The 13,152-nt window shown below is 42.2% G+C and overlaps 1 non-coding gene across 1 annotated transcript; it reads right to left on the bottom strand.

The window, feature by feature from the left end:
* Nucleotides 1–628: 628 nt before the first annotated feature.
* LOC126033155 (U6 spliceosomal RNA) lies at nt 629–730 on the bottom strand. The gene has a single exon (XR_007504301.1). It is a non-coding gene; the product is annotated as a U6 spliceosomal RNA (small nuclear RNA).
* Between the last annotated feature and the right edge of the window lie 12,422 nt (nt 731–13,152).

Genomic DNA, 13,152 nt, shown 5'->3' with positions numbered 1-13,152 from the left:
GGAAAAAGGAAAGGAAGGAAGGAAGGAAGGAAGAAAGGAAGGAAGGAAGGAAGAAAGAAAGGAAAAAAAGAAAGAAGAAGAAAGAAAGAAAGAAAGAAAGAAAGAAAGAAAGAAAGAAAGAAAGAAAGAAAGAAAGAAAGGAAGGAAGGAAGGAAGGAAGAAAGGAAAAAGGAAAGGAAGAAAGGAAGGAAGGAAGGAAGGAAGGAAGAAAGAAAGAAAGGAAAAGAAAGAAGAAGAAAGAAAGAAAGGAAAGAAAGAAAGAAAGAAGAAAGAAAGAAAGAAAGAAAGAAAGAAAGAAAGGAAGGAAGGAAGGAAGGAAGAAAGGAAGGAAGGAAAAAGGAAAGAAAGGAAGGAAGAAAGAAAGAAAGGAAAAAAAGAAAGAAGAAAGAAAGAAAGAAAGAAAGGAAGGAAGGAAGGAAGGAAGGAAGGAAGAAAGAAAGAAAGAAAGAAAGAAAGAAAGAAAGAAAGAAAGAAAGAAAGAAAGAAAGAAAGAAAGAAAGAAAGAAAGAAAGAAAGATAGAAATTGCTCCTGTCAAGCTTGGGGACCATATAGGATGCTAGAAATCGAACCTAGGTCCATTGTGGGTTGGCTGCTTGCAAGGCAAACGCTCTGGCCCCAATTTTTTTTTTAAATATGGAATGCTTCACGCATTTGCGTGTCATCCTTGCACAGGGGCCATACTTCTCTGTATCATTCCAATTTTAGTATATGTGCTGCTGAAGCGAGTACCTGGCCCCAATTTTAAGGAGTCTTGCATTTTCTGAGCATAATAATTGACACATACTTTCCCTATATACTTAGACCTTCCTCCTTCCCTCCTTATTTCCTTCTCTCCTTCCTTCCCTCCTTTCCTCCTTCCTTCCTTCCTTTCTTCCTTCCTTCCTCCTTCCTTCTTTCCTTCCTTCCTTCCCTCCTTCCTCCCTTATCTCCTCCCCTCCCTCTCTCTCCCTCCCTCCCTCCCTCCCTCCCTCCCTTCCTCCTTCCTTCCTTCCTTCCTTCCTTCCTTCCTTCCTTCCTTCCTTCCTTCCTTCCCTCCTTCCTTCCTTATCTCCTCCCCCCTCCTTCCTCTCTTATCTCCTCCCCTCCCTCCCTCCCTCCCTCCCTCCCTCCCTCCCTCCCTTCCTTCCTTCTTTCCTTCCTTCCCTCCTTTCCTCCCTCCTTCCTCCCTTATCTCCTCCACTTCCTCTTCCTTCCTTCCTTCCTTCCTTCCTTCCTTCCTTCCTTCCTTCCTTCCTTCCTTCCTTCCTTCCTTCCTTCCTTCCTTCCTTCCTTCCATCCTTCCTTCCTTTTCCAGCCCTACAACTAGAACTATATGGTTTAGACTCACAGTTATCTATAGAATTAAGTTGTGAGCAGACTGAAAAAACTTGATGTCCTAGCCCTCTTAAATAGGTGCTTTATTCCTCTTGAGAAATTATTTAGTCATCTTTACAAAGATTTTTTTTTTTTTTGGTTTTTGGGCCACACCCGGCGGTACTCAGGGGTTACTACTGGCTGTCTGCTCAGAAATAGCTCCTGGCAGGCATGGGGGACCATATGGGACACCGGGATTCGAACCAACCACCTTTGGTCCTGGATCGGCTGCTTGCAAGGCAAACGCCACTGTGCTATCTCTCCGGGCCCACAAAGATATTTTTCAGTGTGGTCAACACCATTGGAAAACCTGCAAGTACTTGTCCTATTAGAGCTTTCCAAGATAAAGATGTTATTATTATTATTATTATTATTATTATTATTATTATTTGGTTTTTGGGTCACACCTGGCAGCTCTCGGGGGTTACTCCCTGACTCTGGCTCAGAAGTCACTCCTGGCAGGCACAGGGGGACCATAAGATTGCAGATTCGAACCACCGTCCCAGCCCTAAATCTGCCTTCATGCAAGGCAAACGCCCTACCGCTGTGCTATCTTCTTCGGCCCCCTGACTGGCTCTTTTAATGCCATTAATAAGAGGAGAAAAAATTGATGTTGAAGGCTTCTAATTAGCAAAGTTCTACTATTTCAAGTAGACCAAATGGGGCCAACATGATAAATACAGGTTGTAGAGAACTTGCCTTGCATACAACCAACTTGTCCTTGGCACCCCCAAATTCTCCCCCTGAACACCAGGAGTAATTTCTGAGTGCTAGCACCCAGAAAAAACTCCTGAATACTGCTGGGTACAGATGAAAAAAGATCAAGTAGACTAAACATCAAGGAGATGATGGTTCAATAAAATAAGCCACTTCTAACTACTTGATTATGTCAAAACTTTTCAAAGTCCGACTTTTGAGTAATTGTGTAGAGTAATTGAGAAGCCCATAATTAGCCCTGTTGGAGGTAAGTGATTTATTTTTATTTTTATGACTTTTTTTTTTTTTTTTAGTTTTTTGGGCCATATCCGGTGGCATTCAGGGATTACTCCTGGCTCAGAAGTTGCTCCTGGCAGGCTCAGGGGACCATATGGTGATGCGGGGATTGAACCCAGGTCCGTTTCCCAGGTTGGCTGCAATGCAAGGCCAAATGGCTTACCACTATGCTATCACTCTGGCCCTATTTTTATGACTTTTATGCAGGATGAAAAAACATTAAATAACCCAGAGTCACTAATAATAGAGGAAAAGGTTCTAAGAAGCTCTATGACAGGGGTCTCAAACTCGTGGACTGCGGGCCACAAATGGCCCTCTGTACAACATTTTGTGGCCTACCCTAGAGGAATCTTTTTTGTTTTGTTTTGTTTTAGTTGTTTGGGTCAACACCCCCCAAATGTTCAAGGCTTACTACTGACCTTTGCACTCAAGGATCACCCCGACTTTGCCTTCCTGCGGCCCCAGGTAATTGAGTTTGAGACCCCGCCTGCTCTAAGACAAGAGATTTGGTCAATGGGAAAAGAAAGTCCTAAAAAGATGACAGAAGGGGCCAGAGAGATAGCATGGAGGTTAAGGCATTTGCCTTGCATGCAGAAGGTCATTGGTTCGAATCCATCCATCTCATGTGTGTCCCCTGAGCCTGCCAGGAGTGATTTCTGAGCATAGAGCCAGGAGTGACTCCTGAGCATTGCAGGGTGTGACCCAAAATCAAAAAAAAAAAAAAAAAAAAAAAAAAAAGATGACAGAAATCAGTTAAGGCAAAAAATATTGTATTCAGTGTATGATTCTTGTGAAAACCTCTAGATAACTTAGTGCAAAACCAAAGTTTCATCCTGGAACTCAGGAGTTACACAAGGACAAACAATGCTGAAAGAATAAAAACACTATCCTTTTTTTTTTTTTTTTTTTTTTGGTTTTTGGTTTTTTTGGCCACACCCGGCGGTGCTCAGGGGTCACTCTGGCTGTTTGCTCAGACATAGCTCCTGGCAGGCATGGGGGACCATATGGGACGCCGGGATTCGAACCAACCACCTTTGGTCCTGGATCGGCTGCTTGCAAGGCAAACGCCGCCGTGCTATCTCTCCACTTTTTTTTTTTTAAACACTAGTCTTATGCTTATTGAAAATATTGGGATATGGGGCCAGAGAGATAGCACGGAGGTAGGGCATTTGCCTTGCATGCAGAAGGACAGTGGTTCGAGTCCCGACATCTCATACGGTTCCCCAAGCCTGCCAGGAGCGATTTCTGAGCATAGAGCCAATGCTGGGCATGACCCAAAACCTCTCCAAAAAAAAAAAAAGAAAAAAAAAAAAGAAAAAAGAACATTCTATAAAATGTCACCTGACCACATACAAATCACTTCATTTGTAGGTCTGTCTCTTATTAAACGAAATGGACAGTGAAAAGTCTTTCATAACCTTCCCGCTCTTCCTGTCCAGGCAACATCTAGAATAAAGAATTTAGACCTAACTATCTGGTATAGTCTGGCTACTTAAAGTTATAGTCAGGTTATGTGCTTCTCCTTTTCAAACTTCTCCTGAAGTTTCTCATTCCATATCATAAAATAAAAACTATCAATAGCTGCTTACAAAACCCTGGGAGAGGGGCTGGAGTGATAGCACAGTGGTAGGGTGTTTGCCTTGCATAATGCCAACCCAGGACAGACTCAGCATTCTTATATAGTCCCCTCATCCCCCAGCCTGCCAGAATGATTTCTGAGTGCAGAGCTGTGAGTAACCTCTGAGCTCTGCTGGGTGCGGTCAAAAAATCAAATCAAATCTAAACAAACAAAAACAACAAACCAACGAGACAAAAACCCTGGGGCTGGAGAGATAGCAGAGATAGAAGAGAGGTAGGGGCTTTATCTTGCATGCAGCTGATGGAAACAGATGGTGATTCAAATCTGGCATCACCATATGTGCCTGCCAGCAGCGACTTCTGAGTGCAGATCCAGGAGTAAAAACCCCTGAGCACTGCCAGGTGTGGTCCAAAACCAAACCAAACCAAAAAACAAACAAACAAAAAAAACCCAATAAAAACCCGTTGGAGACCTTTTTTCCTAATGTAATCTTTTCACTTACCTCCTTTTTTCCCCCCTCTCTCCCCATTTCCTTTGCTTATTTTTCTTTATTTAGACAACACTGGCCTACATGATCATTGGAACGTATACACTCTTTTTTTTTTTTTTTTTTTTTGGAAACGTATACACTCTCCTGTCTTTACTAATATATTCTTGTAGACCTTCTTTAAATTAAGTATATGATTTTTTTCCCTTTTGTGTCCTTCAGGACTTTACTCAAAAATTTAGCACCTTGAACAGACTTTTGGCCACCATATCTAAAATAGCACATCATCTATTGCTAGGAACTTATAGTAATTCACAAATAATGTATGTATTCCATTATTTTGTTTGGTATATGACTCACTGGAATGTCAACTCCATGTCAAATACTTCTTCTATTTGTTAGTTGTATTTACAGCACCAGAAAATTGTAGAATACTGAAATTAGTCTAACTAGAAATAGTCCCAGTGTTTAAATGTTTTTCAGAAGCACTTAGCTGAATCAAGACATCATTTGGCAGAAGTTGGGGGGTTGGAGTGGGTGTTGTAGCATTGAAATATCACGAATCTTTATGTTCTTAACCTGGTGAGAGAGATGTATTATTTATTAATTAGAGGGAAATTGAAAAAAAAGATTTATGAAAGATGTTCAACCTGTGGACACTGAAAACCTTGAAATGCCAGTGGGACATTCAAAGGGTATGTGAGTAGGTGGTGATATGTAATTCTGGAACAAGAATATTCCATTTCCAATCTTTGAATTCTTTTTGGGATTAGGCTTTGCTTCATTGAAGCTCACAGCACCCCCTACTGACATCACTGTGAAGTAGAACTCTTGATCCTCTAGGAAGACTGTTACTCAAGTAAAAACTTGACATTTTGACTTCTATTTTCTCTAACTTCTCAGAACTGCTTTGACAACCAGGAGGGATAGAGATTTTTTCCAATTTGAAACATTGGTCCCTTCACCTAAATTCACAAGCTAATCAAGAAGGTGCTTAAGGTCTACTGAGGCTATTATTGTGCAAGTGAGGAAATGATTGTTTAATCCGGTTGTAGATTGGGGTCATCGAAGTAGGAGGTGGGCCCTTTGCTGTTTTTCTTTCTGCGTACATGCTTTCTATACATGGCCAAATGTAGTGAACATTCTACTTAGAAAATATGTAAGTATCAATTATGCTTGCCCTGGTTATATTTATTTTTTATTTTATTCTTTTCAGAGCCACAGCAGCATGGTTTATTGAGCCCCCCTAGCTGGACCATGAGTGATATGGCGTCCCTGACCGCCTATCAACCAGCCAAGACCATGGGCCTTGAACAAGTCACAGGCTCTAGCCGTTCGGACTGAATCCGTTCCCCACCCTGCAGGTTGCGGGCACAACAGACTTGTGGTGGTGCCCTCCCCTCGATGGGCAGAGTCCTCCGACCAGGATCAGTTTTGGAAGGCTGGAGAAAGTGACTTGTTCTGCAGTCGATGGTCTTGGAAGGTCACTTGTTGGTTAAGGTGAAGGTGGTACACTCTAACCACTGGGCCTTGGGGGTCCCTGCGAAATTTGCCCTTGTTTTAATTTACCCAGAGGATTAAATTGTGGCTCCCTTAACCTTAGGTTGTATATCTTTTTTTTTTCCTCTTAATTTTTATTTTGACCAAAGTGGATCACAAATCTTTCACAGTAATATTTTAGGTAAATAGCGACATTGAATCAGGAGCATTTCCACCACCAATGTTGTCCTCCCTCCACCCCTGTTCCCAGCATGCATCTCATAATCCCCCCTCCTTAACCCTGGGCCTGCTAGTATAAGTGGTCCCCCCCTGTGTCTAGCTTGTTGTAGATTGGGTATTGATTCTGTTGTTTGTTGGTTTTGGATTTGGTGTTTAAAATCTGATCATTTTTTATTTCTACTTAAATTTCATACGACTGTTTGGTCTAGGTACCTCCATTATTTCCCCCTCAATTTGTGAGGCGGAACAAAAGTGGTTTCAATTTATGTGGGTCTGTTTGAGAAAAGAAGAAAAAAAAATAAAATGGGGCAAAAATCAAACAAGCAAAAAAATGGGAGGAGTCCTTCTAAGAGGCTATAAATATCAATTTAAGAGAAGAAGAAGGGAAAAAGGGAAGAAAAAACATAACAACAATACAAAAAAATCAAACAAAAAATCCCCAAAAAGCATCACACCGCAATAAAGACAATAACCACACAATAACCATGGTCCTGAAATAAAAACAAAACAAAGCAGGAGCCAGAGATAGCATGGAGGTGGGGCCTTTGCCTTGCATTGAAGGACCATGGTTCAAACCCCTGGCATCCCATATGGTCCCCCGAGCCTACCAGGAGCAATTTCTTTTTTTTCTTTTTTTTTTTTTTCGTTTTTTTTTTTTTTTTTTTTTTTTGGGGGTCACACCCGGCATTGCTCAGGGGTGACTCCTGGCTGTCCTGCTCAGAAATAGCTCCTGGCAGGCATGGGGGACCATATGGGACACAGGTTTCGAACCAACCACCTTTGGTCCTGGATCGGCTGCTTGCAAGGCAAACGCCGTGCTATCTCTCCGGGCCCCTTTAACTTTTTTTTTTTTTTTTTTTTTTTGGTTGCCAGGAGCAATTTCTGAGTGTAGAGCCAGGGAGTAACCCCTGAGCGCTGCTGGGTGTCGACCCAAAAACAAAACAAAAAAATACTAAGTACACACACGTACACACACACACACACACACCACACACACACACACACACCACTAACTCCATGGGGGGAACAAACACAACAATAACAAAACCAAAAAAATTAATTTGTGCTTTTTTTTTTTTTTTTTTTTTTTTTTTTTTTTTTGCATAGGCACAGTAAAATATAGGGGAGATTAAGAAGGAATTCCAGGCCCGGAGAGGATAGCACACAGTGGCCGTTTGCCTTGCAAGCAGCCAATCAGGACCAAAAGTGGTTGGTTCAAAGTCCGGTGTCCCCAAATGGTCCCCCGAGCCTCGCAGGAGCTATTTCTGAGCAGACAGCCAGGAGTAACCCCTGAGCACTGCCCAGGTGTGCCCCAAAAACCAAAAAAAAAAAAAATAAAAAAAGAAGGGAATTTCCTTGGCCTAAGAAATACAGGGTTTCCCCTCCCTTGAAGTATACTGTGATGGGAATGACTACAGGCTTTGTACCTGTTCTTTTACTCTCCCCTAGATCCTTTTGTGGTGTCTGGAAACTTACCGCTCAGTCGTGGATGATAAAATCAAGCCTCTGTAACTAGAGATCTTGGTATTTGCACAGGTCAAAGGATGGGGCCTAGGATGGAAGTCTTTTCTTTATGGTTCTAGAAGTTCTGATCCATTACTGTTTTTTTGTTTGTTTTGGTCACACCCAGCAAAGTTTAGGGGTTACTCCTGGCTCTATACGCTCAGAAATTGGCCCCTGGCAGGCACGGGGGACCACATGAGATGCTGGGATTCGAACCACCCATCCTTCTGCATACAAGGCAATGCCTTACCTTCATACTATCTCTCCCCAGCCCCCATCACTGTTGTTTATCAATCTACTCGTAGTTGGTGGTCTTGATTTTTGCCCCCATCCTAGGACAAAGTATAGGATAGTCTTTCATTATTTTTCCAGAAGATTGCTCAGTTGCAGTTGCCCTCAGTCAGACTCTGGAATTAGAGATCTTGGTTGTTGTACAGACCATAAGCTAAGAGCCTAGGACTAAGGTCTTTTTTATTTGTCCCAGGATAAGTTTTGCCCAGTCATGGTTGTCACAGTCTTCTATAGATAGTGAACTTGGCTTTTGTACAAATCAAAGAATGACATGTCTTCTGATTTCATCTTAATCATTAGGTGGTGAGGTAAGACAAACCTGCTCTTAGATCAAGTTGTTGCCATTTCCTCATTGTCAGGATCATATCAAAACTGGCACATGTTGGTGTCAGAGTAGTATTAAAAATGTCCTAGAGAGAGATTGGCTCCTAAAGCTGTTGCGGAGAGCTGTGTTGGTTCTATGTCTGGGATCTAGGGCTTGGGGTTGGATAGTCACTGTTTAATTACCTGGAATCTAAGTTGGGTCCACATGACATATGTTCAAGGTTGGAGTGCCCCTGTATTGTAAAATGTATGAGTTCTTGGGCCCGGAGAGATAGCACAGCGGTGTTTGCCTTGCAAGCAGCCGATCCAGGACCAAAGGTGGTTGGTTCGAATCCCAGTGTCCCATATGGTCCCCCGTGCCTGCCAGGAGCAATTTCTGAGCAGACAGCCAGGAGTAACCCCTGAGAATTGCCGGGTGTGACCCAAAAACAAACAACAACAACAAAAAAAATGTATGAGTTCTTATCCCTAGTAGATAAGCTTGTTTCTATACGTAAAATTTCCCCTTTTTTAGAATGCCTTTGCAAAAAGAAATGTTGCTATATTATATTGCTGGTGCATTTGGGGGTGAGAGTGTCAGGCTCCATCATCTCTGTGCCCTGGTTTTGACCTGAACTATTATCCCAGGCAAGACTTTTCCTTGAGGCTTTGTATCAAGCAGAACCAAAACAGGTGGAGTTAAGGAAAAAAAAACAAAACAGAAACAAACAAACAAAAAAACTCATATACATATAATATGTATACATGAATATTTATGAGTATATCTATATATACTCATATACATATATAAAGAAAAAAATAAATAAAAATAAGTTTAAAAATTAAGGGAACAAAGTGATGCAGGAGACTATCTTACAAATGTACAGTAGTTGTATATTTTATCCTGAGATTCCTGTTTAAATCTCAAACAAACTTTCTGGGGGGAAATGGGGACCAGAGTATAGTATAGTTAGTAGGGTAATTGCCTTGCATGTGGCCAACCTGGGTTCTATCCCTGACATTCCAATGGTCCTTAGAGCATTTTCAGGAGTGATTCTTGTGCACAAAGCCAAGAGTAAGACTTGAGCATCATCAGTGTGGCCCAAAACAAAACAAAAAAATCTGCCTTCTAGAATCTGCATGCCTCTATCATTGCAGTACTATTCACAATAGCCAGAATCTGAAAATCTTAGTGTCCAAGGATAAAGAAACTGTGGTATGTCTACACAATGAAATACTATACAACTATAGAAAAAATGAAGTCATGAAATTTGCTTATGCGGGGCCAGAGAGATAGCTACAGTGGTAGGGCGTTTGCCTTAGATGCTAAAGGACGGTGGTTAGAATCCTGGCATCCCATATGGTCCCCCAAGCCTGCTAGGAGTGATTTCTGAGCATAGAGCCAGGAGAAACCCCCTGAGCTGCTGGGTGTGACCCAAAAACCCAAAAAAAAATTTTGGGGTCCCACCCGGCAGCACTCAGGGGTTACTCCTGGCTCAATGCTCAATGCTCAGAAATCACTCCTGGCAGGCTCGGGGGACCATATGGGTGCCGGGATTCGGACCGATGACCTTCTGCATGAAAGGCAAATGCCTTACCTCCATGCTATCTCTCCAGCCCACCCTCCCCCAATTTTTTTTGCTTATGCATTATGGATATGGAAAGTATTATGCTGAGTTGGAATGAGTTAGAGGCATTGAGATAAAAAACAGATGATCACACCTTATTTAGAGTATTTAAAAAAAATAGTTATGGTAATACCCAAAGACAATAGAAAAGACCAAGAAGCTTGGCCACAAGGAGTAGGGAACGCAGTTAGTGCAGAGAAGGGACCTCTATGACAATATGCAAGTTGGAATAGAGCACTAGGGACAAGAACTGGGTGCTGAAAGAAGGTAAAGTGATGTACATGATACCCCCTTCATTAACAATCAAACCACAGTGTTTAAAAAGGGGGAAAATAGAAGTGAGAGCGAGAGCGAGAGCGAGAGCGAGAGAGATGAGAACGAGAGAGAGAGAGAGAGAGAGAGAGATAGAGAGAGAGAGAGAGAGAGAGAGAGAGGAGAGAGACGTCCGTCAGTGGCAGGGAGGGTGAGAAGCAAACTAGGGACACTGGTGGTGAGCTGGAAATGAGCTGGGTGTGGCCCAAAACCAAAAATTAAAAAAGAATGTAAAAAATATTTGCTCTTTAGAAGTACCCCCAATTTGGATTAGATATTGTTTCTGAAGGCTGAATTCAGCAAGGACCCCTGTATTTTAGTGTTAGGCTGAAAGTACAGGAAATCTCCTGAGGTTTTTGTCCATCTTCAATGTGATCAGACACTGGGAATAGATATGGCTTCCTTGTAGTGGCTGGGCCAGCACATTTAATATAGCACAATGTACAGTCTTTTATCCATTTAGACACTGAATTTTTAGATACGCATTTAGAAAAAGAATTTCACATATTTTGCAAGTAGTTTGGGAACCATTTTTATTTTTATTCTTTTTGCCTTTTTGGGTCACACCAGGGTGATACTCAGGGGTTACTCCTGGTTATGTGCTCAAAAATTGCTCCTGGCTTGGGGGACCATATAGGACACCGGGGGGTCAATATCACTGTCTGTCCTAGGTTAGCGCATCCAAGGCAGACACCCCTAAAACTCTTGTGACAGCTAGCTTCCTAGAACCACACTTACTTTGTCGAAAAAGGTACCGGTCAAACCTAAAAAGAAAGTAACTCTTTTCTTGCTTACTTAATATTCTGAAATTGAGTGTCTACTATGTATCTTTTATGAAATACGTCTGTGTTTACAATAGGATTCATAGTATCTATCCTCGGTGGCCTCCAGGAACTAGTACAACTGAGTTGAAGATTCCAACATGTATCTGACCCAAATATCCCTTTGTACATTTTTGCAGTTTTATATAACCAAGGCCACAAACCAGTGATTTGGGGGTGGGGTGGGGAACACATCCATGGAGCTCAGGGGTTACTACTGGCTCTGTGCTCAGAATATCCTGTCTGTACCAGAAATTGCTCCTGGAAGGCTCCCGGGATCATATGGGATACTGGGATGGAACCTGGGTCCATCCCAGATCAGCTGCCTGTAAGGCAAACACCCTACCACTATGCTATCACACTGGCCCCCAGTCGTGTAGGATGATGATTTGAGTCTTTGTAGGTATGGATATGAGTGACAGCATATATATCTTCAAGTAACATAGATACTAGCTTTAAAACCATTTGTTTGGCTTTCTGCAATTCCTTTTAATATACCGTACTTTCACTATAAGACGCACCGTTTTTTTTAGATGCTTTCCTCCTCTGCACTCAGGCTTCAGCTCCAGGAGACATTTTCTCCATAAGATGCACTTTTGGGGGGGGGGGGGGTGAAGTGCATCTTATGCTACGAAAAATTCAGTAAATTCCAATACCAGAAGCTACATGAGAATGGAAATGTACACTTTGGGAGGAGTATGTAGTTAATAAAAGGTGAGCGTACCTAATTGTGCTAAGATCTAGACTTCTTGCTTGTGGGCTGAAGAGATACTTCAGTGGGTAATGTGCTTGCTTTGCACCCAGCAACCCATGATTACCAAAGCCCGCCAGAAGTAATTCCTGAGCTAGGACCCCAGGAATATGCCCTGAGCACTGTACTATGACCCCCAAAACAAAAATTAAGACTTCTTGTTTGACTCAAAAGAGCTCCCCCTTTTTGGTGACTTTGTAGTTGCCACTAAATAGGCATATTTGGTTCACAGACAATATCTATTTTTATTTTGGTTTGGGTACCATGTAGAATCGAATCTGAGTCAGCCTTGTGCAATATAAGTGCCTTACCCAGCTATAGATCTCTCCAGCTCTTAAATAATCCACTTTTCTACATGTATTATTTTTGCCTGAACCTTTTGGGGGGGGGGGTGGGAACCACACCGGCAGCGCTCAGGGGTTACTCTTGGCTCTGGCTCAGAAATCGCCCCTGGCAGGCACGGGGGACCATATGGGATGCTGGGATTCGAACCACTGTCCTTCTGGATGTAAGGCTTTCAAGGCAAGTGTCCTTGAAAGTACTCTGCTCTACTATCTCTCAGACTACTGTTACTAGCTTTGACGTGATAGTTTTCTTAGGATTGCACGTGTGACTTGCTTAATACAAGAGCACAGTAATGTTAAAGTTTTATTTATTTTTTAAAGTTATATTTTAACGATATTTTCAGAATTTGCTATGTGTATAAAATTTTACATATTTATATTTTGATGCTGTGATGCATCCAGGGTCACAACTAAGTCCTAAATCTCAAGATGTTTATTTTGGGTTTTAATTATTTAGTAATGCAAATATTTTTATTTTGGAGCCCGGAGAGATAGCACAGCGGGCGTTTGCCTTGCAAGCAAGGACCAAAGGTGGTTGGTTCGAATCCCTATGTCCCATATGGTCCCCCGTGCCTGCCAGGAGCTATTTCTGAGCAGACAGCCAGGAGTAACCTCTGAGCAACGCCGGGTGTGGCCCAAAAACATATATATATATATATATATATATATATATACACACACATATATATATATATTTATTTTGGGATGTGTGTGGATGGACGGTTGGGATCATACCCGTTGGTGCTATTCTTGGTTCAGTGCTGGTGTCACTTGGGGGCAGGAAGGGAAGAATAGCATGTTAAGACTTATCCTCAGGACTATCTCTCTGCCTTTCAAATCCTGCAAACTTGCTTATTTTTTTTTGGGGGGTGGGGGGAGCACAACCAGCGGTGCTTAGGTAAACCATATGGGTTCTGGGAATGGAAATCGGGGCAGCAGCATGAAAGGCAAGCACCTGCGGGCTGTATCTTTTCAAGCCCATCATAAGCCCTGCAAATTTAATAAATGACTCTTAAAATCCTTTGATAGAGATCCTTGGATAGCATCCACTTATTACACAGTCATTG

The sequence above is a fragment of the Suncus etruscus genome, chromosome 16, assembly GCF_024139225.1.
Source record: "Suncus etruscus isolate mSunEtr1 chromosome 16, mSunEtr1.pri.cur, whole genome shotgun sequence".
Classification (NCBI taxonomy): Eukaryota; Metazoa; Chordata; class Mammalia; order Eulipotyphla; family Soricidae; genus Suncus; species Suncus etruscus.
The sequence above is the reverse complement of the archived record's forward strand: the minus strand, read 5'-3'. Positions and strand labels throughout refer to the sequence as shown.